This window comes from Podarcis raffonei, chromosome 5 (assembly GCF_027172205.1).
Source record: "Podarcis raffonei isolate rPodRaf1 chromosome 5, rPodRaf1.pri, whole genome shotgun sequence".
Classification (NCBI taxonomy): Eukaryota; Metazoa; Chordata; class Lepidosauria; order Squamata; family Lacertidae; genus Podarcis; species Podarcis raffonei.
Genome location: NC_070606.1, coordinates 27,221,504 through 27,248,220, shown reverse-complemented (window position 1 = coordinate 27,248,220; position 26,717 = coordinate 27,221,504). Strand labels below are relative to the sequence as shown.

The 26,717-nt window shown below is 40.9% G+C and overlaps 1 protein-coding gene across 2 annotated transcripts in view; it reads right to left on the bottom strand.

Moving 5' to 3' along the window:
- The window catches only part of BICC1 (BicC family RNA binding protein 1), a 111,153-nt gene that overhangs the window by 76,386 nt on the left and 8,050 nt on the right, over positions 1–26,717 (bottom strand). The window lies entirely within an intron of this gene.

Genomic DNA, 26,717 nt, shown 5'->3' with positions numbered 1-26,717 from the left:
AGTAGCCTGCATCTCTTCAAGCCCAGGGTGGGAATCCCTAAAGTTACTTAGTATTTGCTCAGTGGTATTTTTCCACTTTTTTTGAACAGCATACCACAATGACTGCAGTGTCGCAGAAGCTGCCTTTCAACTATGGTCCACTCAGTTTCAACTATGGTTTTCTATACAGAGGGCTTTAATTTAATTAACTGAAGCCTAAAACTGTCTAGGGTGCACAAAAATTATAGTATGGTTCTTTGGATCTTAGCCTAGGGCTAGATGTAATCTAATGTTTTACTTTGGCTTTTGCATCTAAAATATGCCAGTCTTTGAACTTCCTTCAATGAGCAAACCAAGTGTGTCTGTACATTTGAAAGTATTCTGTTACACATCACTCACACAGACAGCTTAGCCCCTTTATTTAACCATAAAGATACAGTTTCTGAGATGCTCCTTTTGATCATCTCGTTTTGAAAATGAAATTTACCAAACAATTCCAATATGCTTTATAAAACAGTTGCGGTTACTAACCATTGGTGATTATTTTAATGACAAACTAGGACTAACTAGTTGTTCTTCAGAGTGGGAAAACCAGTTTTTCTAGCAAATGCTATGATAACATTGAAACCCATGGTACATATGCTAAAAAGACAAAGCAGGAAAAGTTCATGATCTCAGGTACCAGTGCCAACTTCAACTTAAAACTCGCTAGGGGATGGAGGAGGCAGGCTAGCATAGCGTTGGACTGAAAATATTTGTGTTTTCTAGACATGAGTTTAGACACTGGAATACCCAGGAACCTCTCAAAGGTTATTGTTGTTCTTCAAAATATACTACCACGCCACACACAACAACCAAGACTAGTAAGATATAATGAATTTTGGCAATAGTTTATCCATGCAGAGGAACATTAACAGCGTTCAGTAGCTACTGAACTGAAGTTTCAGATCTACTGTTGCAGATAGCCATTTAAGAGAGGAGAGTTACGATCCTAAACACAAAAAGAGATTGGAAGAAAGCAGCTCTTTGCTATTTACCAAGCTGAGCATGCAGGGGCAACTGAAAACAGGCAAGTGTTTATTAGCGCTGCCATACGTATGGATTTCCCCGGACATTATTGGGATTTCAAAGGTGGATATGGTGTCTAGGGAGGGTGGGAATTTCCAGAAGGTGGCGGTTTGTTCTGGATCTTTGGCAAGTAAACCCAAAACAACTTTCAGGGTGTCCTGGTTTTTACTTTTTGAAATATGGCAACCCTATAATAATTAATGGAGCCCACCAGTCTCTCTCACACACTGGCACAGTATAGCTTTGAGCTGTCTTCCATTGATTTTATGCACATTTCCAATTTAATTAGAATAAATTTCTGCTGCCTTTAGTCAGAAACACACTGCAACATCCATCACTTACATGTGATTATAACTAAAGATTATAGACATTCCCAACAGAACGATATGCAGGGACTGCCACTCACAACTATATTCTAATCCCTTTGATGCACATTCATGTATCTCTTCATCTATCAAGCTCTTATGCCCTTTTATATTAAAGTTAAACAAATTCCTGGCCTAGCCTAAGCCAACAGTGATCAACTGGCAGTCCTTGGGGTAAATATTGCCCTCCGAACATGAGAATATGGCCTTCCAGGCCCGTTTTGTGTCTGGTCCCTACCAAATATGCCAAACTTTACTGTGGCAAATTGAATTTGTTTTCAAAAGAACTAAGGGATCCATGGAATTAATGGAACCTTAGAGCTGGATGGGATCCTGACGGTCATCTCGCCCAAACCCCTGCAATGCAGGAATCTCAACACAATGTACCCCCATCCAATTTGAAACCATAACAGACCCTGCTTAGCTTTGCAAATGTGCTAGCAGTTTTACTGCTGCACCGTGGAGCTAAGTTAGAGCAGTATTTCATGTTACATCTCTCTGGGTTTTATATGAGATGATCTGGATATACACCCCATAATATAAAGAAACTCTACTTTACTTTGTTCTGCTCATGGCTATGAAGCCTGCACACTGCTAAGGGGTTTGTTTGTGTAAGAAAATATACTTCTGGACCCTTGTCTGGTGAATAGGCTAACCACGAAAATTCAGAAATTGACAACCCCTGGCCTAAGTCTTTACAGCAAGCTATTTTCTCCCACGCACAGACTCCTGCTAACATATGAAATTTAACAGGCCTTGCATTTTTTTCTGTTACAACATTTGTAAAGGCTATCAGGCTTTTCCTAAGAAAGCAGTCTATTGTATATAAATGGCAGGTGTGTTGAAAACTATCTATTTCTATTCAAATATATACGTTAAGCAATTTGTATTTTCAGCTTTACTCTTGCGGCTTCCACAGTTATCATGCAATATTGCATTTCACACACTTCTCATTTTCAGCCAATATGGGGCTGCAAAACGCCTATCCAAAACTAACAGGACAAAGTTGAAACAGGTGTTAACTATTATGGCATCCATGAACTTCAAGGTTTTGTCTACTTAACCATGAGAAAGTACTATTGAAAATCCTTGAGATCAAATTTAAATAAATGATCTTGAAATTCTACTTGAGTGTTATTTCAATTCTAGTCTACTGCAGTGGCTTCTAGTATATTTCAAAGAGTGGAGATTTATGAAGCCAAGTCAAATTTTGTGTAAATTTAGAATTGTTGTAGGTCTTTTGCAAGTGTCATTCATCTTTGGACATGTATTTCTTTCCAAGATTTTTTTCATCTGTATTGACACAAATTGCAGAAGCCACCCAGGGGTCATAGTCCCAACACAGTTAAATTAGCACTTCTGGTATTGAGCCAATATGGCTGCCATTCAAATGACCCCTGGTGGGTAAATAGAGCTTACATTATAGAAATCTGGTACTAGAGTATCTATACTGTATTCCTAGGTTGTATGCAGCTTTTGAATTTATTATTGGACACCTAGGACTTGAGTCACATGACCCGGAAGCTGCACACCGGCTCCCTCGGCCAATAAAGCGAGATGAGCGCCGCAACCCCAGAGTCGGCCACGACTGGACCTAATAGTCAGGGGTCCCTTTACCTTTACCTTAGGACTTGTGTCAATAGTTCCATCTCCCTTTTCTATGCCAGTCACCGGCTTCATTACTAACAAACCTTGATTAAAGCTCTTTGTTGGAGAACAAGCCATGAGCCTGGGTTTGGAGTTAACAGCCTGGATAACTCAGTTGCTTAGAGTGTGCTGCTGGTAATGCTAAGGTTGCCAGTTCAATCCCCGTATGGGGCAGCTGCTTATTCCTGCATTGCAGAGGGTTGGACTAGATCAGGGGTAGTCAACCTTTTTATACCTACCACCCACTAATGCATCTTTCTTGATGGTAAAATTTCCTTACCGCCCACCAATGCTTGATGGAAAGAGGATTCAGCTTGTGCCGTAGAACCCCCTACTGCCCACCTAGAATCCTGAAATGCCCACTAGTGGGTGGTAGGGACCAGGTTGACAACCCCTGGACTAGATGATCCTTCCAACTCTACAATTCTGTGATCTATGATCTACTAAGCCAGCCTGTGGCTTAGCTGCAGACAGTAGAAGCAGAAGAGGACTGAAATGCTCACGATTTCAGCTGTTTTAACTTAACTATAGTTTAAAGTGACATGCAAACCAGGCCACTAGCTCAGCTGACTCATACCAAGGATACATACAAGAATTTTTAATTAGCTGCTAACCAAGTTTTCCATTTTTATTTATTTGAAATTACTAGAAACTAATCACAAAGTGCTGTTGCTATGTAGTGAGTTCTACAGAGCTTCTCTCATTCATCCTCACAGCCTTTGCTACTAAGAAAAAATAGACCAAGAATGGTATTTGGGGCCAGAAGACTCTCAGCAAATTTAGAGAGCAGCCTGGATCTGTACCAAGATATGTGGATTAGTACTAGGGGTATGCAGTGGGTGCATACAAGCCTATAGCTGAATTGGGCCAATTCAGATTTTAAAAAATCAAAATATGGGGCTTATCCAAGTCATAATGGGATCCCTCCATCGTGGGTCTCCAATGCTGAAATTATGACAGCCCTAGGAGGTCTGGAAAGTCTCACTTTGGGAATACAGGCAGCAAGTTAAAACAGCTGTTGTTCAAGCATATCCCCTAGAGTATTGTTTTTGCTTCTTGACTCCCTCCCACCTTGGGCTTGATGGTTTTTCTATTTCAGAATTCTGGAATTGTTGCTACATTAACTTTCTTGCTTTGTTTTCATATGAGCTGCTTTTGTCTATGTTCCTTACACTGCTCTGGGGGCCAAAGACCCAGGATATAAGCAAACTTCTATATAAATCAGCTCATAGTTTCATGGAGGTGTGCATTAGGAGGTGTGCATTAGGAGGTGTGCATTAGGAGAAGTGCAGTGAGTTTAGAAAACTTACTTATGTTATACCCTGGACCTGAGTATCAGATGCCAGCCCTTGAGCATGATACAGGAGTGAAGGAAGGTTTCAGAAGGGTGGGAAATAAATACATTTCTCCTGCAAATCCCAAACACTGCCACAAGCTTCCTGTTCTAGGTGTGGGATACACTGCTACTATTTGTATTATGAGAAAAATAAGTTGAGTTCTTATTGTTAGGACCTGTATTGTCCTTAAATTAGCCATCTTCAATTTATGGCCAGCTGACCGCATTTGAAACTAGCCCCTCCAAAAGCATTCCATGTTCAGTCTTTGAAAAAATAATAATGAATGAGCCTCACTCCATTTTACAAGCAGACGGAGGCTACGTAGCAGCAGCTCAACCAGTACCACAACATGGTAACTTCTACGTAGCTCCAGCTAAACTTATTGTTATGCAACAGTATAGTGCAAATTGGGAAGATGTGCCAAAAGTGGGCCAAAACATGTGTTCAACTATCTTGGCACAAATGTAGCCCTACTGTTTTTAAATCCTGCATATTTTATATACCTGTAAGTCACCTTGAGAAAGATATTAATTTGATAAGTGAATAGAGTTCAGAACTGTGAAACACAACAATACCGGTTCTTAGCTTACATGTAGAGCCATTACAGACAACTAAATGGGACTAGTTGTCTGCATTAAAAAGCTACTTTTCTAAGTGCAATCACATCAACACATCACATCAACAAAATATTGTTTTTGACAGCAAGGAAATGAAGTCATTGTTGAGACAAGATCAAAGCACATAGGAAACTGGTGAACAAAGTTATATTATCACAGCTGCTTGTATACAGATATTTAGAAAAGTGACTTCTCAATTCTTGCTCAAGCATGAATTCCATAGTTTGGAAACAAGCTCCCTGCAGAACTGGGGTTGGGGAAGAGTTATAGTATCCTCTTAGGGGATAGGCAAACACTGCAACATTTTGCTAGAGGTCCTATTTGTTAATAGAGATCATCACACTACATAGGTTTACGAGTGAAGTCTTATAATGAGAACAAATAAGCTGTGAATAAGGTATGAAATGAATCAGTTAAGGTTACTTATTTTATGCATTTGTTATTATCATAATTATGTATACCACACCTAAAATTACTAGGTGGCACACAGGTGTAGTTTTTTTAAAAAATAAACCATATTATTTTTAACTTAAGGAAAGTTAAAGATGGATGTTCCCTGCAAGCACACTATCTAGAATGCAACAGATGCAATGTACAAAACAATAAGAATGCAGCAGGTAAACTCAACTTTCAAATCAAGTCATGTTTGCCTTCTGCTAACATTCTTACTGCTTCATTGTTGGTTGTTTTAATGGACTTGTCTATATATTCTATGTCCACTCAACCCATCTGGTTAAATGCTTGGTGGAATAAAATCATCTTAAAGCGAATGGCAAAACAGGTCAAGGGAGCTACTTGGGGTTGCCACTAAGCATTCCAATGACCCAAACATCCATCCATGGGGGAAGTTTGACTTTTTAATATTGTACCTTTCCTCCAAGGAGGCCAGGATGGTCACGTTTCTCTCCCTGCCACCTACTCCACTTTAACTTCACATAACACTACCACATATATTCACCCTGGGAGGTAAGTGAGGCTGAGAGGGAGAAAATAAGGTAGTTGCCAAGGTGAGCCTAAGATTTGAATCTGGGTTTCCCCAGCCTTGGTTCCACACTCTCAGCAGTATTCCACTATGACTCTACACACTCTTAAAATGAAGCTACAGGCAGGTGTTGGTAGCATAATGGTAGTTCTCAGAGGCAGCCCAAACATTTACAGGGACACTTCTTTTAACACATTAGATTCAGTTTTTGCAGCATTTCATTCTTGCCAAGGTATTCTAAAAACTGAGAAGGCCCAAAGGGATCACGTGCCCAAAGGATTTTCTTATGAAATCAGACAACTCAATCAAGCAACAACCAGCACCAAAATAAATGTGAATGCTTTTGCTTATGAGTTCAGGGCCTTTCTGGAAATCAGAGTGCCAAGTTATGAGAGGATCAGACACAGTTGCTGAAGAATGGTTTAATTTTTTAAGCCTTTCCTCTCCTCTCCACCTTCAGCGGAGTCGTTCCATTTAGCTGAAGCCACGGTTTAGCTTTGGACATCTTTAACTATGGTTTCAAGCTGGCTTGCTTCAAAAGAACAAAATTAGGCACAGTTGGGTGGATTTAACCACAGGTTGCTGTGTCCAGTAAACAAAAACAAATCCTTCGAAACTGCTCTTTTCAGCTATGCAGGAGGAAGAGGATGAGCAAAGTTCTCCTAAGCTCATTCGAGCAATGCTATTGTATAGTTAAGCACCATCACCAAGACAGTGTAAAAGAATTAGTTTCAATTCCACATAAGCTATACAAGAGATACTGCTAAAGTTCCAAGGAGTTTGCATATATGTAAGGATATAACATATTTTTATATTTCCAGGTGACAGCTCACCACTACATATGACTTCCAGAATTGGCTGCAGCATTTACATACAGTTATTAAATTGTGAGAAGTAAGCCAACTCTAAGCCTTTGCTGTGCATTTCCCCCCCAGGAAAATAAGGATCCATAAGATGGGAATGAAAAACATTAATCTTTATATTTTTTCCTAGAGTATTTTTCTATCGCTTATACTGCTACCAAATATGGTGCTTCATTCCCGTGAAGATATCAGATTATCTTTTATATGCATTCCGATTTTCTCCAATGATCAGTTTTGAAGCATTTTTTTAGGAATGGCAGATGTCAAACCTTTAGCTCATCAGTTTCTCATCCCCTGTCACATATTGTTTTCATATGAATTTAGATACTTGTGATAATTGTGGGAGAACTGTCTACCACATCAGTTAAAATAACTAAAACTTGGTCAGGCTAGAGATGCCAAGGCAGGGGTGAGCAATCTTTTCAGGTCTGAAGGCCACATTCCCACTGGGGAATGTATTTGTAACGTCACACATCTGGTCAGCAGAGAGAGTGGGCAAGGACATCCATTTTCTCTTTTCCCTTTTCCTCCTCATCCATTCAAAGTCATTCACACCATCCCTGCCACCCCATCTCCATTTGGGACCTTCATCCTCCTCTAGCACCCACCCAGCCAGCTTGTTCCCTTCCTTCCTTCCTCTCTCCTCAAATCCACTGAGGTAAAGGAGGGACTGTCACCTGCCTCTTCTTCCTCCACCCTGTGGCCAGTTCTTGGCAACAGTAGAAGAGGATGTTCAATGGGTGAGGGAGGGACACACACAGGAAAGCAATCACCTGCCCACATGTTCTCTAAAGTGAGACAGACTCATGTTCTTCCTCATATTTCAGAGACAGAGCTGTCGACTGTATTGAGTCTCAATCTATCATCAAAATTCATTTCTCTCAAAAAGATGGCTGAATGACTTTTTGTCTGTACTGAAAAAGTGAAAGTTTGTGAAAAACTTAACCAATTTTCTTCCATTTTCTCCCCATACAAGAAAAATCAGATATGCAGAGTGTTTAGGGATATTGTGCTCCTCTGGATAAGGAAACTAATTTATTGCTACATATTGCTCAAACTGTGGCAGTGGAATATAAGCTTCCAAAAGTCACAAGTCAGATTTTAGGTCCATCTGCTAACATAATTCTTCCAGGAGGATCTGTTTACCACTGGGATTTGAACAATGTTTGAAAACAAAGCTGGAGTACTGTCAACATACACTGCTGCCAGATTAAATGGTCAAGAATGAGCATGGAACTGCATTTTTCAAATGTATTGCTGCTGACCAGAAAATGACCAATATTAATTTTAACTGTCTAAGCCTTTTGCAGAAAGCTGCCTAAATACCCAGACTGAAGTCTTTCCAGACTTTTATGCATTTCCTAAATATTGCTCTTTGCCTAAATATCTAAAGTTTATGGCCAAGATCCAAAGAACTGCACAACTTGCTCTATGTGATCAATGCCGTTTGGGAGCCATGCTTATCAAGCTGAAGCTTTCGTTGCCACTCAGGTGCAAATTGTTTTTGAAACTGAAGTGCAGGGGTTCACAAAGACTGGAGCTGAAAGGCCAGTGGACAGTGTATCTTTTAGTCTGGAGAGAGGGGTGGTGGCTTGTCCCAGATGTTGTGTGAGGCTTTGGAGAAACCCATAAAACAGTGAGAAGTCTGGCAACATCCAAATGCTTCCAAAGCCCTGCACAGCATCACAGACAAACATCAGAGCGAAGTCTAAAGAAAGGAGGGCAAGGACTCATCCCCAGCAGCGAACACAGAGGCAGCATGACTTTGTGCTACTCTTATGATAATCTCTGAAGTTCAAGGGGACATCAGAGATGAGAGCCCGGCCATTTACCAAGGGTCACTGATACTGATACATCAATTCAGCCCAAACTGGCACAAGAGCCAGCTGTTCAAAAGGGGGAAAATAAAATCCCATTGCGTCTGTCCACACCCCTGGGCAAGCCTAAAGTAGCTTTTTGGATGATAGCCTGTATTAACAAACCATTTACCAATCTGGCCTTAAGTGTAACTAGCCTTAATAATGGAAAAACACAGATTCAAAACTATTGCTCCATATTCAGTCCCTGAGGCTTTGAAGTATGCAAAACAACATTTCTATAGTGCTTTCATGTGCTCAAAGTGCTTCACACAAGTTATCTAGCCATAAACCTTACACATTTACTATTTTTGGTATACACCTAAAGAACAATGCATGAAGTGGCCTTCTAATGATATAAAGGAATAAGCATGGAGTATGGCTAAACGCAATTGGACTTAACATTTTCTTTTGTTTCCAAATTCCCTGTATTCAGAATATCCCCACAATGTAACTGAATATTTATTACTCAGTATGTAAATTGTACATGAATTGATGGAAGAGAAAACAAAGTATCATGCACTCCAAGAAACCTGAAACAAATGAAAAATTAAGCTTGTTTGGAACATTGCCCCCTGACTTCCTCTACAGCAACTCCAAAGCCAAGTAACATTTCATTTCTGCATGAGCAAAAAATACTGAGCAGCAAATGATTAACTGCGAGAACTGTAGTGGATCAAGTCAAGAAAATTAAAATAGCACGAAACCATCATAGGCACATCTGTGTACTTTCCTAGTTCTGCACGTGGCACTGTTCACGTCTTCTACTTTATTTCCCAGTTGAACAAAACATTGAGGTTATTGGCTGATCTCAGATGCAAACACAACACAACACAAGTCCAATTCTGTGCTCGAAACCACAGCATGCTAAAATGGATGCTTGTAGACTGGGGAGGAGCATCTGAGCTAAGGAAACCAACTTATTGGTGGGACTCGGTAGCCAGAGGCTCTCACCAGATCAAGAAATGCATCTGTTGATCCTCTGTGCTGAAGACTAAAAATCACAGCATGACATCAGAAGGGCAACACTCAACACCTGCTATGGACCCTGTCCATAGATTCACCTTTTGCAAGCAAATAGTTTCAGCTACAGCAAGCTGCATAAGAACTGGGACCTGGGAACTAGATATAGATATAAGAAAACCACTACATAAATTGGGAAAAAGTAGATCCTACTTGAACTACACAGTAGAAAGTGCTGCACGCAGCTACCAGCAGATGACAGAGATGTGCACTTTCATTTAAACCATGATGAAAGCAGGCACGCTCACCAAAAAGCAGTGTACGTAACTAAGTACACCTAAGTGTCCCAGAGATGCTCATATACATCCATGCATACTAAAGGTCTAGAGTAAGTTGCATGTTTTTAACAAGGGTCACTTCGGTGCAGTTTGTCAGGCTGAGGGTTTTTTGTGTGTGTGTTTAGCAGCACAACACAGTATCTAGTACTTTCAAACACATCTTACATGCATCATCTTCCCTCGCAGACTGTAAACTTTTCATGGTGTGTCAGATGTTTAGAGGATGAGATAGCATAGCATGTGACTTCAGATGCAGCCAGTCTTAAATTTCCTACTAAATATCCCTCTAGCAAAATACTCTCCATGTGTTTCTGTGCTTTGCTCAAAACCTCCTGCCAAATGGCCTGTTCTTTTTAAGGAGACGTAGGAATTGCACTAATTTGGAAGGAATGTCAGGGACCCAACAGGAAAAGCCAACACTACTTTTTTTACCACCCTGGATATTGCTATACATGCCTGTTGCCAGTGTGCATTCTTTAGACAAATCAGTTAAGTAAAACCAGCTCTGTGCATTTGAATTAAGTGCCCTTCCATATTCATTGCCAGCTGTGTATTTCAATGCCCTCTCTCTTTCAAAAATATGCAGGTGCTAAAGACACTCTCATTTGCAGAGGCAACGAGTAATATTTTTAAAACCAAGACATGAAGAAACTGATAAGGATCCCAATATGAACTTAATTCCATCTGCCCTCCTTTATACTCTCCAAATGCCAAATATCAGCTACTCATCCTAGACAAAGGTCAGCCAGGGACATCAGGGTGCCCAAGGCGGAAAGCCCCTTCTTCACATCAAGCATAATCTACCTGAAAGTTCTCCCAAGCGTCTTACTGAAATTGACAATAGTGACACAAAGCTTTAAGTGATGTGTACATGGGGGAACTCCTACAGTCAATTGTGCCTAAAGGTTAGAACAGAGCAGCACCTACTCTGCCACCCTTAAATGGTCCCCCAGTGTTTGATAGCTGAAGGAGCTGCCTGACCTTGTCCCATAGCAGAGGTATCTATGCACTGGACAAATAAAGGACAGTGGACACAATTAATTGCCACCAAGACAAAACTCTAATTCCTCTGGTCCATACACTCTAATGGGATGGTGAAGGGAACATTGTTTCTTTGACAAGATGGACAGGACAAACCAGTATCTCTAGGGCCAAACTAAATGCAATTAGCTTCCAATGGAGTGAACAGGCATTTTCTTTCCTATGCTAAAGCAGGCACAGGGCCTCTCATTCTTGCTGAGCACCACAACAGAGGGCATCCCATACCCATTTCCATTAGAAAACAAAAACAAAATCCAGTTGCTATTTGTGCAAATGGTGGCACAATTGATATGACCCTGGGTATGCAGAGTTCAGCATCTTGCTAACAAGTAGAATTTTAATCTAATATTCTGTTGTTGGGGCCCTCAATGAAGTTGCTAAAAGTGCAAAAAAGGAAGAAAACTCTAAATCTGACTCAGCTTGCTAGTACTACTGGTCCTTGAAGGATGCACAAGGCCTTTGCCACATAAGGCACAGAAACACCATTATTTTGGGGTTTGTATGTCAAAGCTTACAGTTGAATGGGGCTTGGAAAAGCAACATGGATCTAACGCAGGCAGATGATCCAATATTATATTAGGAGCTGAACTATCTTTAGAAAGGCATGAGAGGCTTAATTGGAAACATCCACAATTTTCTAGATCCTTAGAAAACAGTCAGCATCTCTTCTTCTCAAAAAGCTTGGCACTGGTGGAATTTCCAACAGCTGGAAACAATACCTGTATTGACCATGTTACCAGAAGCATTCCAGCAAAAAGAACACATTTTGGCAATCAATTTACTCTACTTTTTGCGTAGTAAGGTTCCCAGCTCCAAGGCTGCAGGTAGTTTGTCAGGAACAAAAGGAAATGCCCCACTAAAGAACTGAATAAATATGGTTTAAATAAGTAAAGAAATAATGGCTGGTGTAGCTTGCACTATTCAAAAGGGTCATGCTAGCATATTCTCTTCCACTGACTGTCTTTTTCAAAGGAGATTGCCAGCAACGAACAGGTTGGGAGAAAGCTACAGAGGTTGGGGTTCAAGAAAAGCAATAGGCAAGAGAAATGGAAAGCCAGGACTGACAATCTTTTCGGGCCGGTAGGCACATTATAATTTTGACTGCTCTTATTCACAAATAGCTGGGTTCAACTCAAAATGGCTGTCAAGGGCATGACGTGACACAAAATGGGTGCCCACAGCAAATAATAATAACAATAATTTATTATTCATACCCCACTAATCTGGCTGGGTTTCCCCAGCCACTCTGGGTGGCTTCCAACAAAATATTAAAATACAGTAGTCCAAACATTAAAAGCTTCCCTAAACAGGGCTGTCAGATGTCTTCTAAAAGTCTGGTAGTTGTTTTACTCTTTGACATCTGGTGGGAGGGCGTTCCACAGGGCGGGTGCCACTACCAAGAAAGCCCTCTGCCTGGTTCCCTGTAACTTGGCTTCTCGCAGTGAGGGAACCGCCAGAAGGCCCTCGAAGCTGGACCTCAGTGTCTGGGTAGAACAATGGGGGTGGAAACACTCTGCCCAAAGAGGGCAGAGAAAGAGACAAGACAAAAAGGTATGAGAATGCCCACTAATCTATAGAAAAAGGCACGTACATCAGCCACCACCTCTCTTCCACTCTGAATGGAAAGTGAGTGCCCACTTCTGGCATCCAGTGAAGTGAAGCTCAAGGGGGCATGTCTGCTGAAGGAAAGGCTAAGCTAGTAATGGTTTGTTCTTTTTGGCGCTTATGGTTTGTCTGGTGAAAACAAGCCACAAGCTCAGGTTTGAATTCAACGCATGGCTTAGCCAGAACTGGGGAAAGAGCAGTGCAGCTGCAATCTTTCTTCCCTGCACATTCATGCTAAGCCATGGTTTGGATTAGTGTTACATTATTGTTACATTTTTACTGTATGTGTTTTAAATTGAGGCTTTATTCTACCAGTTACAGTGTTACCCAGAATGATTGGCAACCAAATTGGCTGGGTGCCTTTCTGATACAGTTAAGCTGCATCCTAACTGTTTACTGGTTTTCTGTTTATGTTTCCTGTTTTCTTTTCCCAAGCAGAGATAATGTGTAAGTGTGGTGTGAGCTCCCTAACTAAAAAAAGGTCGACAACTCTGGTAAATGCTTAAGACGGCCCTGAGCATGGTACAAATACAGTGGTACCTCGGGTTACAGATGCTTCAGGTTACAGACCCAGAAATAGTACCTTAGGTTAAGAACTTTGCTTCAGGATGAGAACAGAAATCGTGCGCCGGCGGTGCAGCAGCAGCGGGAGGCCCTATTAGCTTAAGTGGTACCTCAGGTTAAGAACAGTTTCAGGTTAAGAACGGACCTCCAGCATGAATTAAGTACTTAAACCGAGGTACCACTGTAACCTAAATAAATATTGCCATGTAATATTCTCCACTGTGATGAAGGAACTCAATGAAGCTATTAAAAATTTCATAAAGTTGGGGGGGGGGGAGGCTTCACTTTTGATTAAGGTTGCTAGCACTACTGATCTTAGAAGGTACACAATGGCTCTGCCCTAGCTGAGCCACATGGAAATGAAAAGGCAAGAAAAACCAAAACAAAATTTCACAGAAACAAAAACAGAAACAACACTGCAACACTGCTCTTTAACTGGCTTGTTCCGCGCTCACTGTCAAATAAATGACAAATGAGTAAACACATGCCAAAAATGTCAAAGGGGATGTGAAATAATGGCATTTAATTTGCTCTTCATCCCTCAAAGCCAAGCAATCAATTGCCAAGGATTTTAAAGTTGGCTTTACACCATTAGGCTGCTTGTAAAATCCCGGATTAGTACTATTCCTAATATCCTGAATTCCATGTAAATTAAGTACAGTGGTACCTCAGGTTGCATATGCTTCAGGTTACAAACTCCGCTAACCCAGAAATAGTACCTCGGGTTAAGAACTTTGCTTCAGGATAAGAACAGAAATCATGCTCCGGCAGTGCGGCGGCAGCAGGAGGCCCCATTAGATAAAGTGGTGCTTCAGGTTAAGAACAGTTTCAGGTTAAGAACGGACCTCCAGAACGAATTAAGTACTTAACCCAAGGTACCACTGTATTGAAAACCTGTTTTAACCATATTTTTGGAATCAATCCTGTTAGAGGAATCTAAATTTGCGTAAGATTTCAAAATTATACACATGTGTGTAACATTCATTTTAAGAATGATATACCCAGCTTTTTAATCCCCAATTTTTATATTTGTATATGGGGCAGAGGTTTTAACACATCAACAACATTTACACACTTTGGAAACTTAGGCATTTTCTCTTTACAGCAAACAGTGGCAGTGAAGTAGTTCAAAATAGTGGAATATTTAACTGCCAGGAAAGGAGTCAAAGGATCTTTACTGACCACTAGTGGCAATCAATTCTATTTTTGACTGCAACTACCAACAAGACAGTGAACTGAATTACTAAATTTAATTCTGTCCCTGCCATTCAGGCCGGAGCTATCTTGTACTTTTCTGTAAATTTCACATGCTGACACCGCAGGAAAGGAGAAGAAATGCAAGAGGTTTTGCATTCACTGAGTGCCGGCAATGCAAGTGTTTTGCCCTGTTATAAATTGCTCAGTTCAAAAGGTGGAACAGCCAAGGTTAATTCCAAAAGATGTTATCTATGCTACTATCCTCAACAGCATTGGCTTCTTCTTTCCTTCATGCATTGCTGGTGGTTCTGCATGTTCTCAAAAACACTTCAACTCTCCCCATCCCCAGCTATTATAAGAAACCAGAAAACTTGGAAGACATTCCAAATAATGAATAATGAATTCTGCTATTTTTCATGTACATGCCACTTTCAATCTTGAGGGCAAGTTAAAACCCGCATCAGTTGTAAGATGGCCATTCTCATCAGAAAAATGATTTTGGCCGGCTCAGTTTTGTATCCATCAAACAATCAAGCTTCTCTTTTCTACCACACTCCAGAAATAAGCATCGCTTGAGGCAATGAAACAACCAGTAGATTACAGCTTACGTGCATTCAAGTTCCATATTAACATAGTTCACATCCTGCATTGTGCAGTTGGTTTCCTTTCAGAGAATCTTAGAGATCACTCAATCTGTGTGCCTCAGTAATTTGAGAGCCTGTAAGGCCAAAGTTGCCAGACACTCCTTGAAGTCAAAGACATCTATGTAAGTGGCAGGCAGTCTTTTCTATTGCATCATGGGGCCAACTGACAGCAGAAATACAGTGTTGTATAACCTTGATGCAGACACTCCCTCTGCCCTGTTCCCTTCCAGTTAAGTCACTGAGCAGCTCAGGGGTCACCACCATTTCCTGTTAGATTTCAATTCCCATACTCCCTGGCCATTGGCCATGCTGCCTTGGGTTACAGGGAGTTAGGAATCCAGAAATATTTGGAAGGCACCATATGGGCGGCCATCCCTGGGCCTAGATTCTCCCACTGTTACCTGATGTAATTCTACGCATACCTAAAAAGAACAAGGTATGATAATGTAGCTTAGCCTCCAAACATGGATTGCAAAACCAAAAGCCAAAATTTGGAGGCAATTCTTGATTGGCAATAACCACACCTTGTTAGATTCAAATGTCTCAGCAAACTATGGTTATAAAATCCAGAAAAGTTAGAAGGGGACTTGCAAGAGAGTTGGGAAGGGTGCCTATGGAATGTTTTTTGTAGGACTGGGAATGTGACGTCTCTTTTTAAGCAGGGCTCAGGGAAAACGAGAGGCACATATGTGTTTACTCACATGCGATTAATACAAACACACAGGTGATACATGCCAAAGATAACCAGCTGGAGCTTCACACTGAGAGGTTATGTGGGCATCTAGAAAAGTCTCTGCGATTACAGTTGTAGCAGTGATATGAAACTTGAAATGAAATGGTAATCAGTAAACCAGTACTACAAATACAGCAGGCAAAATGGGTAACTGGACCACTGTTCGTGCTGCTTCAGATTCCCTCGTGCCCTTTACTTGATCCTAAATGAAGCTAAAATGATGACTGATCATACTTTCTGCAGACTTCCTGTGACTTCATCCTGCAGACGTAGTGAATTTTACCAAGGTGAAGTGTTGCTAAATTTCTACGGGCATATAAAAGGTTAATGTGGCACTTTAAAGGGTTAGATATCAGAGCCAGGTTGACTGAAAAGGAGTTCCAAACTAAAACGCTTAAACCTTAGCACACTTACAAAATGTCAGAAGCATCGGGGGGGGGGGGGGTTATACTGAATTGAAACCAGTGTGAGTGGCTGCAAGTTCCAGAATGAATCTTAAGTTTGGTGGGGTGTGTATGTGGGCAAGTTCCTCAAAAGTGAGCCAAGGCTGCAGCCCTAACCTAGCTAACCTGAAAGTAAGCCCAATGAATTCATTAGGACTGATTTCCAAGCATAGCTAAGTTCAGTGGGCACCTAGCTTTTCCTCAGTCTGAAAACAAGCTACAGTGTTTCCAGAGTGGGCTAAATGAATTAAAAGTAAGAAACTGTACCAAAACCTGTGTTTTGGTTACCAAGATCCCTTGGTTCCAACAAAGAATCCAAAGTGATGAAACAAAGGTGAAGTACCTAGAAAGAGAAGGGCTCCCTGGCTTGTTATCATTTTGTTCTTTTCAAAGGAGGAGCCACCATCATTGGGGGGGGGCGATTATCACCTCTGGCAGCTTAATGGCGGTACCTCCACCTGCCTCGAATACCCTTAGATTTTGCTATGGGAATGTCTAACCCTCACCCCCGCCTCCAATTACTGCACTAGTGTCTATCAGTACATGTAGGGCCCCAGGTTGCCATCAGCCCCAGCTAGCATTTATCAATGGTTAGGGATGATGCAAAACACCCAGAGGACCACAAATTCTCCAAACCCCTGTTCTGCTATTTGGGTCGTGGATATTTATGACTGGTTGCAGAGAGCTTCTGCATGAGAAACAAGAGCCATGTTTCTCTGTCCAGAGCCTTCTGCTGATGTGATCTCTTCTGTATCCTGCTGATGCAATTGCAGTTGTCCAACTGTAACCAATTTAATAGTATCAGTACACTCAAAGAGCAAAAACCAACAGAGCCTTGCAGAAAACAAGCCACTATGGCTGCTGTAACTATGAAAGTAGCCTGGAGAATGAGGATAAATCATTGTACATCAGTAAGAAGGAAAAACACAGGCTGCCTAACAGGCACAGAATTCAGATTCTTGCCGATCTTGAAGTTCCTTCAGAACAAGAGAGCAAGCTTCCAGCTTTTGTGGCTGTGCAGTTGCGTTGGAAGGCAGGTGAGCAATGCCTGTTGAAATCTCAGAAACCAGGAAGAAGGCTGAATTTTGGCTAAGAGAAGGGATTCAGTTCCCTTGACTAGAAAAATCAGAACAATGCCATGGAAGAGAGAGTGCAAACGGCTCAATTTGCATGATTTACATATGTTGCAGAATTCAGACTGTCTAGATACAGACTGCTTCTCACACACATTCCCTCCCGCTTTCCTAGTTTGCATAACCTTCTATGAGGTTCAAATCAGCCAGTGCTAACGGGGAACATACTTGCTAGAATATCTGGCTGAATGAGTCAGGTAACCTCAGACAAATGAAATTTGCAATTCTTGGGAACACATTTCTCAATCTACACACAAGCCACTGTTGCTCATTACTTTGTTTTTAAAGCCCTGGAAACAAACTATAGGCTCCTTAGATAAATTTTCAACAGCATATTCAACAACAGTCCCACCCACTAAAAATGCAAGCTGTCCAATGAAGCATAAACTAACTTTCAGTCTGAAAGGCATACTAAAACATGGTTAACGGAGAATGCTGGATGCATCTTTTCGACTTGCAAACACGGCAAAGCCGGAAATGTACTCTTCCAGGTTTCACCACGTGTGCAAAAGCATTCTGTGTGCTTCGCACATGCGCAGAAGCGGCATGGTGCTCTAGTTGCGGACTTTTCGGGTGCGAATGGTATATTGACTTGAACAAGCCCTACCATCCCCACCTCTGTTCTTCTGTTTCATGCTTAGATTTTTTTACTGACAAGGATCAGTTAGACTTTTCACACTGACTACTAAACTGTGCATTATATATCTCACACAATGCAACTGCAGGCTTGTCAACAGCCAATTGCCTGTTCACTTGTGGAGAGCATAACATTCCAAGGGACCAAAAAAGAAACCTTTACAATAGTTTGGGTGGGTTTTGCTTCACACCAATGAGTGGGCAACCTATAGTCTACAATAGTGTTTCTTCAACTCCCTGTGTCCCCAGGGATTTCTTGAAAAAAGCTGAGAGTCTTGGTGGACCACTTAATGATGTTTCTGTCTATTGTATTAATTGTGATGATTTGTGTTAGATGCTGCATGGTTTTAATTGCATTTAATTGCTTCTGTTATTTCTTATACAATGCATTTCATTATATTACAATTTTAATTCCAAAGAATTAAAATTGTAACATAATAAAAAGTCCAATGTAAGAAAAAAATTAAAATACAATTAAAAGCAATATGAATGTGTAATGTGATGCACGTGCCATCTTCTGTCTTCAACCACAGATCCACAGGCATGCTGCAGACCAACTGAATAAAGCTTGTGGACTATTGGTGGTACACAGATCACAATTTGGGAACCCCTGGTCTACAACATATGGTGGAACACAATACCTAGCAGCCCCAGCCAGCATAAACAATGGTCAGGGATAGTAAGATTTGAGGTCCAACTTAATAATACTCAGGGAAGACCCACTGAAATAAATGAATCTAAGTAAGTCCAGTAATTTCAGCAGGTCTTCCCTGAGCAGAGCTCTGAGTAGGCCAGATGTGACGAGGCCACAGGTTGCCCTCTCCAGTTTTACATAAGTTGCAAATTACACAGGGGCTATCTAATGTTTTTGTGGAGTAGTTTGTAAAGCTGTTCAGTAAGACTACGCAAGCGCTCTTCACACTATGCTAGCATAACCTGGGGGCTCAAACTAAGCAAGAAGGTGAGTGAAATGCTTCAACACAAAGACTGTAACCAACAATGGATTATAGGAGGCTCAATAACTGGATGATCCTTATGGCTCAGGGAATGGATAGGATTTCAGTGACATGCAAGCAGGTCCCAAAAATAAAAGATTGTGCCTTATGAAGTTTTTTGGGGGGGGGATGATACATATACTAAAGTAAATTAATTCAATGCAAGATCTTGGATAATCCTGAAATTGGGAGTGGGGGAAGAGTATGCACCCAAAACAACATAGCTAGAGATAAGAGACCAAACCCCCAAAATGAGAAAAAACAGAAGTTAATGCTAACAAGTTTAATACTATCAGAATGCAAAATTCTGCAGGTGGGCTCATGATGCTTTAGATTATGAAGACTACATGGCTCTTGTTGCTTGGGGTAAACAGAAATCTCAAACTTTCCACACTTACTCATTCTCTCAACTTCTTGCACTCATTAGCCACTTCAAAAAGTACCCACATTTCTCAACTAAGACTAGACAGAGAAAGTCACCCAAAAGGAATTTTCAATTAAATATATATTTATATGTGAATATTCTGATAGGAACAGAGTTCCAACTTTCTGCTACTACAAAGTGCAACATTAACTTTAGATTTAGCTAAACGTCTGTTAGCAACGGCAGCAGTGATAGAACTACTCAGTGTTCTTTCTGCATGACAAATTGAGATAATTGAGATCCATCAGTCACTTCAGAAATCTCATAAATTTCATTTGTCCAGGCTTTTCCTGACCAGTTATTACTGAAGTTATATTTTTTATTTTACTATTTATGGTGTACCTTTTTTATTTTATTGTTTTTATGCTTTATTTTTGTATACCATGTAGATATTTTAAATATTAAGTGGTCCAGAAATGCTTTTTTATTTTAATTGTCAGTTTTACAGAAATAGCAGAGGGAATTATCAATATGCATTTTCAAACTTCATCCTTATGAAGCTAGAAACAGCCAGAAATCATTTGAATGGTGTGATCTAGCAGAAGGCTGGAGATGGCCAGGAAAGAGTGCTTCTTTCTGAAGATCCTTGGTGTATATTTATCAAGTTTAAAATCTGTTGTCCCAACAAGTTGTCCAAAGCAGAGTACAAGATTCAGAATACACAATAAAAAACAAACAGTTAAAATTCAGTATTTCAAAAACAAAACTGTGATAGCAGCAAGTCAAGCTAAGACCCTTAGTGCACCAGTAGGTCTTAATTCAAATTGCATAAGGAAAGGAAGAAGAAAATAGTTTAGTGGGTTTCTGTTCCAAAGCACAGCTCACCTCTAACTGATCTTACCTCAGAAAGGAAAGGGCTGAAGAACACCTACTAAGGCAATTTCTTTATTCACTGTCTCCATAACTTGATACACTTCCATCATTTCTCTTCTAAGCAGAACCCTGTCTAGTCCTATTGTTGTGGGTGAGTTTCTGCTAGAAAGGCTAGAAGATGTGGAGAAGGTGCTTGGACTGGCCAGGGTGTCCATGTAGTAGTAGTAGTAGTAGTAGTGGTGGTGATGATGATGATGATGATGATGATGATGATAATAATAATAATAATAATAATAATAATAATACTTGTCTTTTCTTTAAACCAAAAAGCCCCAAATGCTGCAACATTTTCTCATTGGTGAATTCCTTCATTCCCTTGATAATTTTGGTTGCCCTTCTCTGAACCTTTTCTAACTCTACAATGTTGAGGTGAGCTGACCAGTATTTCTACTTGCAAGCGTACCGTACATGTGTATACTGGTATTATGGTATCAGCAATTTTGTTTTCTATTATAACTCCCCATCTGCGTATCAAGCTTAGGTAGACAAACCAGAAGCATCACACAGATGCTTGTGGTCATTCCACAACAACTGTAGTGTCAAGAGCAGGGGACAGGGCCATGGCACAGTTGGAAGAGGAAATGCACAGAGCAGCCTAGATAAGGCCACTTCATTTCCATGATCCATGGCTGCTTACTGGATCAGAGCCAAATAATTGGGCTGGTGCACCCATCCTGATACCTGCATATATTATTTATATATAAAATATATATCCATAAAATCTTAACACGAATATTTTCCACACTGTGTGACTTCTGTACGCAAGACAGTTTCATGGAGTCCTTATTTAGTCCCCATCTGAGATGTAAATTGCCCTAACATTCCAGCCAGTACACACTATCTTCAGAATATCTCCCAGTGCACTGAACATTTTGCCATAATGTGAAGTGCTTCAGTGCACCATAGTCTGGCGTTGCATTTAATTTGGACCATTTTTATCTTAAGATATCAAGAAGTGAATGAAAGGCAAGAGCTCTAACATAGCTAGTGAGAGGGACAAATGCTTGCCTGTTTTGAAGTTGAGGTTGAAACTAATGCTTTCAGGGAACAAATTTTCTGAAAATGCTTTATAGTTGGGTATATGTATGTGGGTTTTGACCCTGCTGACTGTCATTGTTCCTGCTGTTTCTGTGTTTCCTCCTCCACCACCACCTCTTCTAACTAAGTTTACTAATTCCTGGCAATGGCCACACAGACAATTCTAATCAGGGTTCGTGTACTTAATGTGATGATGTCATGAGATTGCATAACAAATAGTATTTGTCCAACGTCACTAAGGAAATTCAGAGTGAGGAAAGTGCTTTCTAAATGGGCAAAAAAAACCCACCTCCCAAAATAATAATACTTAAGGCCTTTTGCAGCAATTACTCACAAAACAACTGCAAAGCACTGCCAACAGCACTTGGGAACACTCCTCCTGCAGCTCAGCCCTATCTGTACTTATTTTTTTAAGAGGCATATGTTTCAGTTCAATAATGATTCAAACTTTGATTACCAGAAGCTACATTCTGCTTGGAGCTTGAAAGAAACTCTTTGGACGACAGCTGACAGCTTTATGAATACACTGTTATGAACATCCCGGAACAAAATGAACACTGGAATACTATAGCCCTGCCTTTTGACTACTGCAACTTTTAAGAATTGGGGTACTCACTGCATCTACATCAGGGATCCCACCCACATGGCATATTCTCTCCCATCTTTGCCATAATGTCTAGGGTGCTCTTAGGCATTGCAGCAGGGATGGAGAGACAGAGATGCTCTGCAGTTTTCACAATATAGTCATCTGCTACGCATCCAGCTTCCAAGATACTGCCAGGCATTGTCCACACTCTTTCAAGCACATTTTGTACCAGAAGCAGAGAGCAGCTGCACCTTGGAGGCTGCAGCTCTCTGCTGTCTCATAGACCAAGATCTGAAAGCTAATGTCAATAAAGCTTCATGGAAAGAGACAGCTGTTGCAGATACCATGCTTCTCCTTCTCATCCCTGTCCCTTACACCATGTCTAGAGTAGTAGTGGGCAAACTCCACTTCACTCCAATCAAATCAGTTTAGTACTCACACAAGCAGCTTTGGTAAGCATGTGCAATGAGTTCGTTTATATTCTGCAAGTTCTCCCTCAACTCATAAACCTGTGTGTTGATGCTGCTATACAAATATTACACTGGCCTCTTGATGTTGTAGTTTGTGGTCTCACCTGCATCACACCCATCATGCCAGTGATGGCAGAGGGCTGCCTGGAAACTCACCTGCTCCTCTTATCCTAATGGACATATCAGGGAACCAGAGAGATGTTTAGAACTGGAGAGTGAAATATCTACCACATAAACATTACATGAAGACATTGCTCTATGAAAATAGAGCAAATACCCCCCCCCCCACTTTGTCCCGGTGGCCTGGTCTCACAGGGCAGTATTCGACCAAGCTGTTCTCAGATGAGATCTAGAGAAATGGATGAACATGACTAAACCAGGCCCATTAATGTCAATGGGTCTACTCTAAGTAACACCTAGCTGAATATCACCCACAGTTCACGGCAATTCATGGGTTTCCATCAAGGGTAGGGGGTTAACACTGAGGAACCAATGCATATGCATTTACAAAGCAGTTGCCTTTCATCATCTCATCTGCCAAGTTTCTCCTCAGAATCTCATTGAGAGAGGTTTCTTAGGGAAATATTGCTCAATTCATAATGTAGATTAGCAGGACAGGCTAGACAAGTTCATTTACTGGAACAGCTAGTTATGAGTTTTGGCAACATCGGTTATCCAAATCTAGTGTGACACACTGGACAGGAGTATTGGGGATGACTGGGCAAGCTTATGCAGCTTACTTCTTAGGCTGTTGCAAGTAAAACCACGTAGGTGCATCACTCTGAAGTCCTGAAAAGAGTGGCGCACCAAATGTGACAGAAAAAGATAGCTGAAGGACTAAGAGGGAAATCCTGGCTCTATTTCAGGTGTTCATTGACTCCAATCTGACCTACAATGCTTTCCCTGTATATGACAAGATGTTGGTGAATTTATTGTCTGCACAGAAGTATGAGAAGGAAAGGTTTTGAACACAAAAGTCACCAAAATTCATAGAATTAAGCATAAATTGGAACTTACACAGAGAGAAGGGTTTGCAAAACTTGAGTCTCAAGTGGTTCTGGGACTACAACTCCAATTATCCATAGTTAGCAGGACCAGTGGTCAGGGATGGTGGGAATTGTAGTCCAAAAACAGCTGCAGGCCCAAGTTTGGGGAAACTCAGAACTAGAGGAAGGCTTGATTAAAACCTAATCCAATTATCAAATTGCCCTAAACAGCTCTCCTTCAGCTTGCTATTTGTACTGGGGCTATGAAAAATGTTTCAATGAACTTTACCAACACAGTTGTGGAAGTAAGATGAAAGCAAAAAGGGGTGAAGAGGGGGGAAATTGTGTGCATTTCATGACAACTTTCCTACCCACCATTTCAATGTCGATTCTCCTCCATCCACCCTTGGCTATTACATACCAAAATGCAGCTGCAGAAAGAGGAAAGACCTTCCTTTATTTGCATGCATTAATTAAGTAATTAAATGACCATGGTGGTGTACACTTGAGTCTATCTGTGAAAGTGCCCAGCTAGGTGCCATCAAACAAGGAGGATGTGCCTCCTTGCCCTTCCTAGCCAAAAATGAGCCTACTAAGGTCTGAAAGTATGTGGTGTTCAGCCCAAATTGCTGACTACTCCTTTTGACCATGCTTAGTAGTCAGCTGCCTCCCCCACCCCATAGTCTCTTCATCTCATTCCATACAAGCAAGTTAGCAAATCTCTTGGGAAGGTGGTGGGACACTATGCAAATGGCACACACATTTATACAAATTATTCCACCTACAGAGTTTGCATTTTCTTGGCACAGCATACAGATGGTCACCATTTCCCCTTACATAAAGTGAAATATGCAGAATTATGAAGACAGTTTTCTAGCTTGTATAAGGGATAAACACTGGTATGTTTATTCACTAAATAGGCAGGTTTTTAATCAGGCTGTCCACAATGAGCAGTTAACAGGGCATATTTTCCAATGATAGGTAAAGATTGCAATGTAACCAACAGGAATGTGCAAGCCAGCAATACTTAACCAAGGCATTCATGCCAAACCAAGATAGCCTGTTATACTACTAAGGAAACACTGAAATTTGGGAAAGTGGTATTATTACAATAGTTAACAAAGGAATGTAAAAATGTTTTAAAGACTACAACTCCCACAAATCTGTTTCATATATTTATTTTTCTATAGGAAAGCCTAATCAGCAGATTTGGCACATGAAAGCAAAAATAGTAACTGAAGCCTTTCCTGCTATGCACACATGAAACAAAATGTAAACGCTATTAAAAATGTTCCAGTTACTACAGAATCTAGACTGCTAACCTGAAACCTCAGTATTTTGGTTTTCTAAGCAAAGTATTGCAGTGGTTCATTAAAAACCTAGACACAGGGAGGAAGAGGCTTGGATCCTTTTAGTGGTTTATTATTACTAAGAAATATTTATATAGGAAAGAATGAACTTCCTGCATTGCATATCTACCTATTCCAGAAGAGCAAGAACTTGATTCTTATTCAGAACACTGACTTCATTTCAAGTGTTAGGAATGGTTTTACATCTATGACAAACCACTCACGCAACTTTTATCATGACAGTTAATACCACGCAAGTACACAGAGAATTGCAATCCAGCTCTTGCTGCAGATTTTCTAACTGGCAATGTTAATCGCAGCTTTTCACAAAAACACATTCAAGACTGAAAACTCAGCAATGGTCAAAGCCACTTCCACGTCAATATATCAGTAGAGCTTTAAAGATGCATTTTATCTGTAAATCTAAAAACTTTCACATTGCTTCCTTCTTACATAGAGACATCTCCATTACCTGCAAGTTTCTATACCAGGCTTCCCCAACCAGGTGCCCTCCAGAAGTTATTGCCATCATGCTACAAATGCCATCATGCTTGACTATTGGCCATGCTGGCTGAACTTGATGGGAGCTATAGGTCAATAACATCTGGACAGCACCAGGTTGGGGAATGCCGTTTTACACTGTTAAAAGAAGGCATCACTAGTTTAATGCTCTAGGGCACTGCCTGCTATAATTCCTTGAGCTACAATCCATACAGTGGTGAACAATGGCAGAGATTCCAAACTGTGCCACAGTCCCTCCTCATTATTTAATGACTGTGTTGAACTTAAAGGTAAAGGGACTCCTGACCATTAGGTCCAGTCGTGACCGACTCTGGGGTTGCGGTGCTCATCTCGCTTTACTGGCAGAGGGAGCCGATGTTTGTCTGCAGACAGTTTTTCCCGGTGATGTGGCCAGCATGACTAAGCTGCTTCTGGCAAAACCAGAGCAGCGCACGGAAACGCCATTTACCTTCCCAACAGAGCGGTACCAATTTATCTACTTGCACTTTAATGTGCTTTCGAACTGCTAGGTTGTCAGGAGCAGGGACCGAGCAATGGGAGCTCACCCCGTCGCAGGGATTCGAACCGCCGACCTTCTGATCAGCAAGTCCTAGGCTCTGTGGTTTAACCCACAGCGCCACCCACGTTCCTGTGTTGCACTTACTCAGGTATAATTCAACAAGAAAGGGGTTCCTTACATGAACAGACCTCCATCCCTATTAATGTCTAGGATGAAATGCAGATTATAACCGGCTACAATTCTAAATGATGCCATGCAACTTATGTGAATTTAATTTGTGCACATTCCACTTTACTCACTTGGCAAAAAATTTAAAAAACAAATGAAAAGGGAGCAGAAGTCTGCAGAAGACAACTTTGGCAATCCCATCTGCCACTGAACCCAATGTGTTTTCCCTATACAATGAAATGAAATTTATTACGGTCCCAGACCAGATTCAGTTTTCCCTATACACAATTTTGGCTTTAGACTGAAGCCCCGGAATATAACCCACCCCCACACAAGTTGTGGGTATACTATACAATGCATCTCTCTGCCACTTGAAAAAACCCAAGTAAGTAAGGATCTGCATAACAACACTGAAGAAAATTCACCAAATTGACCAACAACTTATAGGAGGATACAAAGAGATTTCTGTATACACGTATTGCAAAAATAACCAAAATGCTATTAAATGTAACATAAGTGCATTGGATGTAAACACTGTAGCACACTGTGTTAGAAATTCACGGAGTTGTATAAATAAAAGAAGTTTACACACACAAAAAGAACCCTCCCCTTAAGAATTCTGAAGCTCAAACACACACAGGGTCAAATTCTGCTTCTCACCATTGAAGCAATACTTGACATGCTTGAGCTTTGCTAAATAAAAAATCTCAAATACAAACTGCCCAATTTTAATATGATCACCTGGGGGTGGGAGATGGGGAGAGAGTATGAATAAAAGTGAACTTGCTGCCAAAGC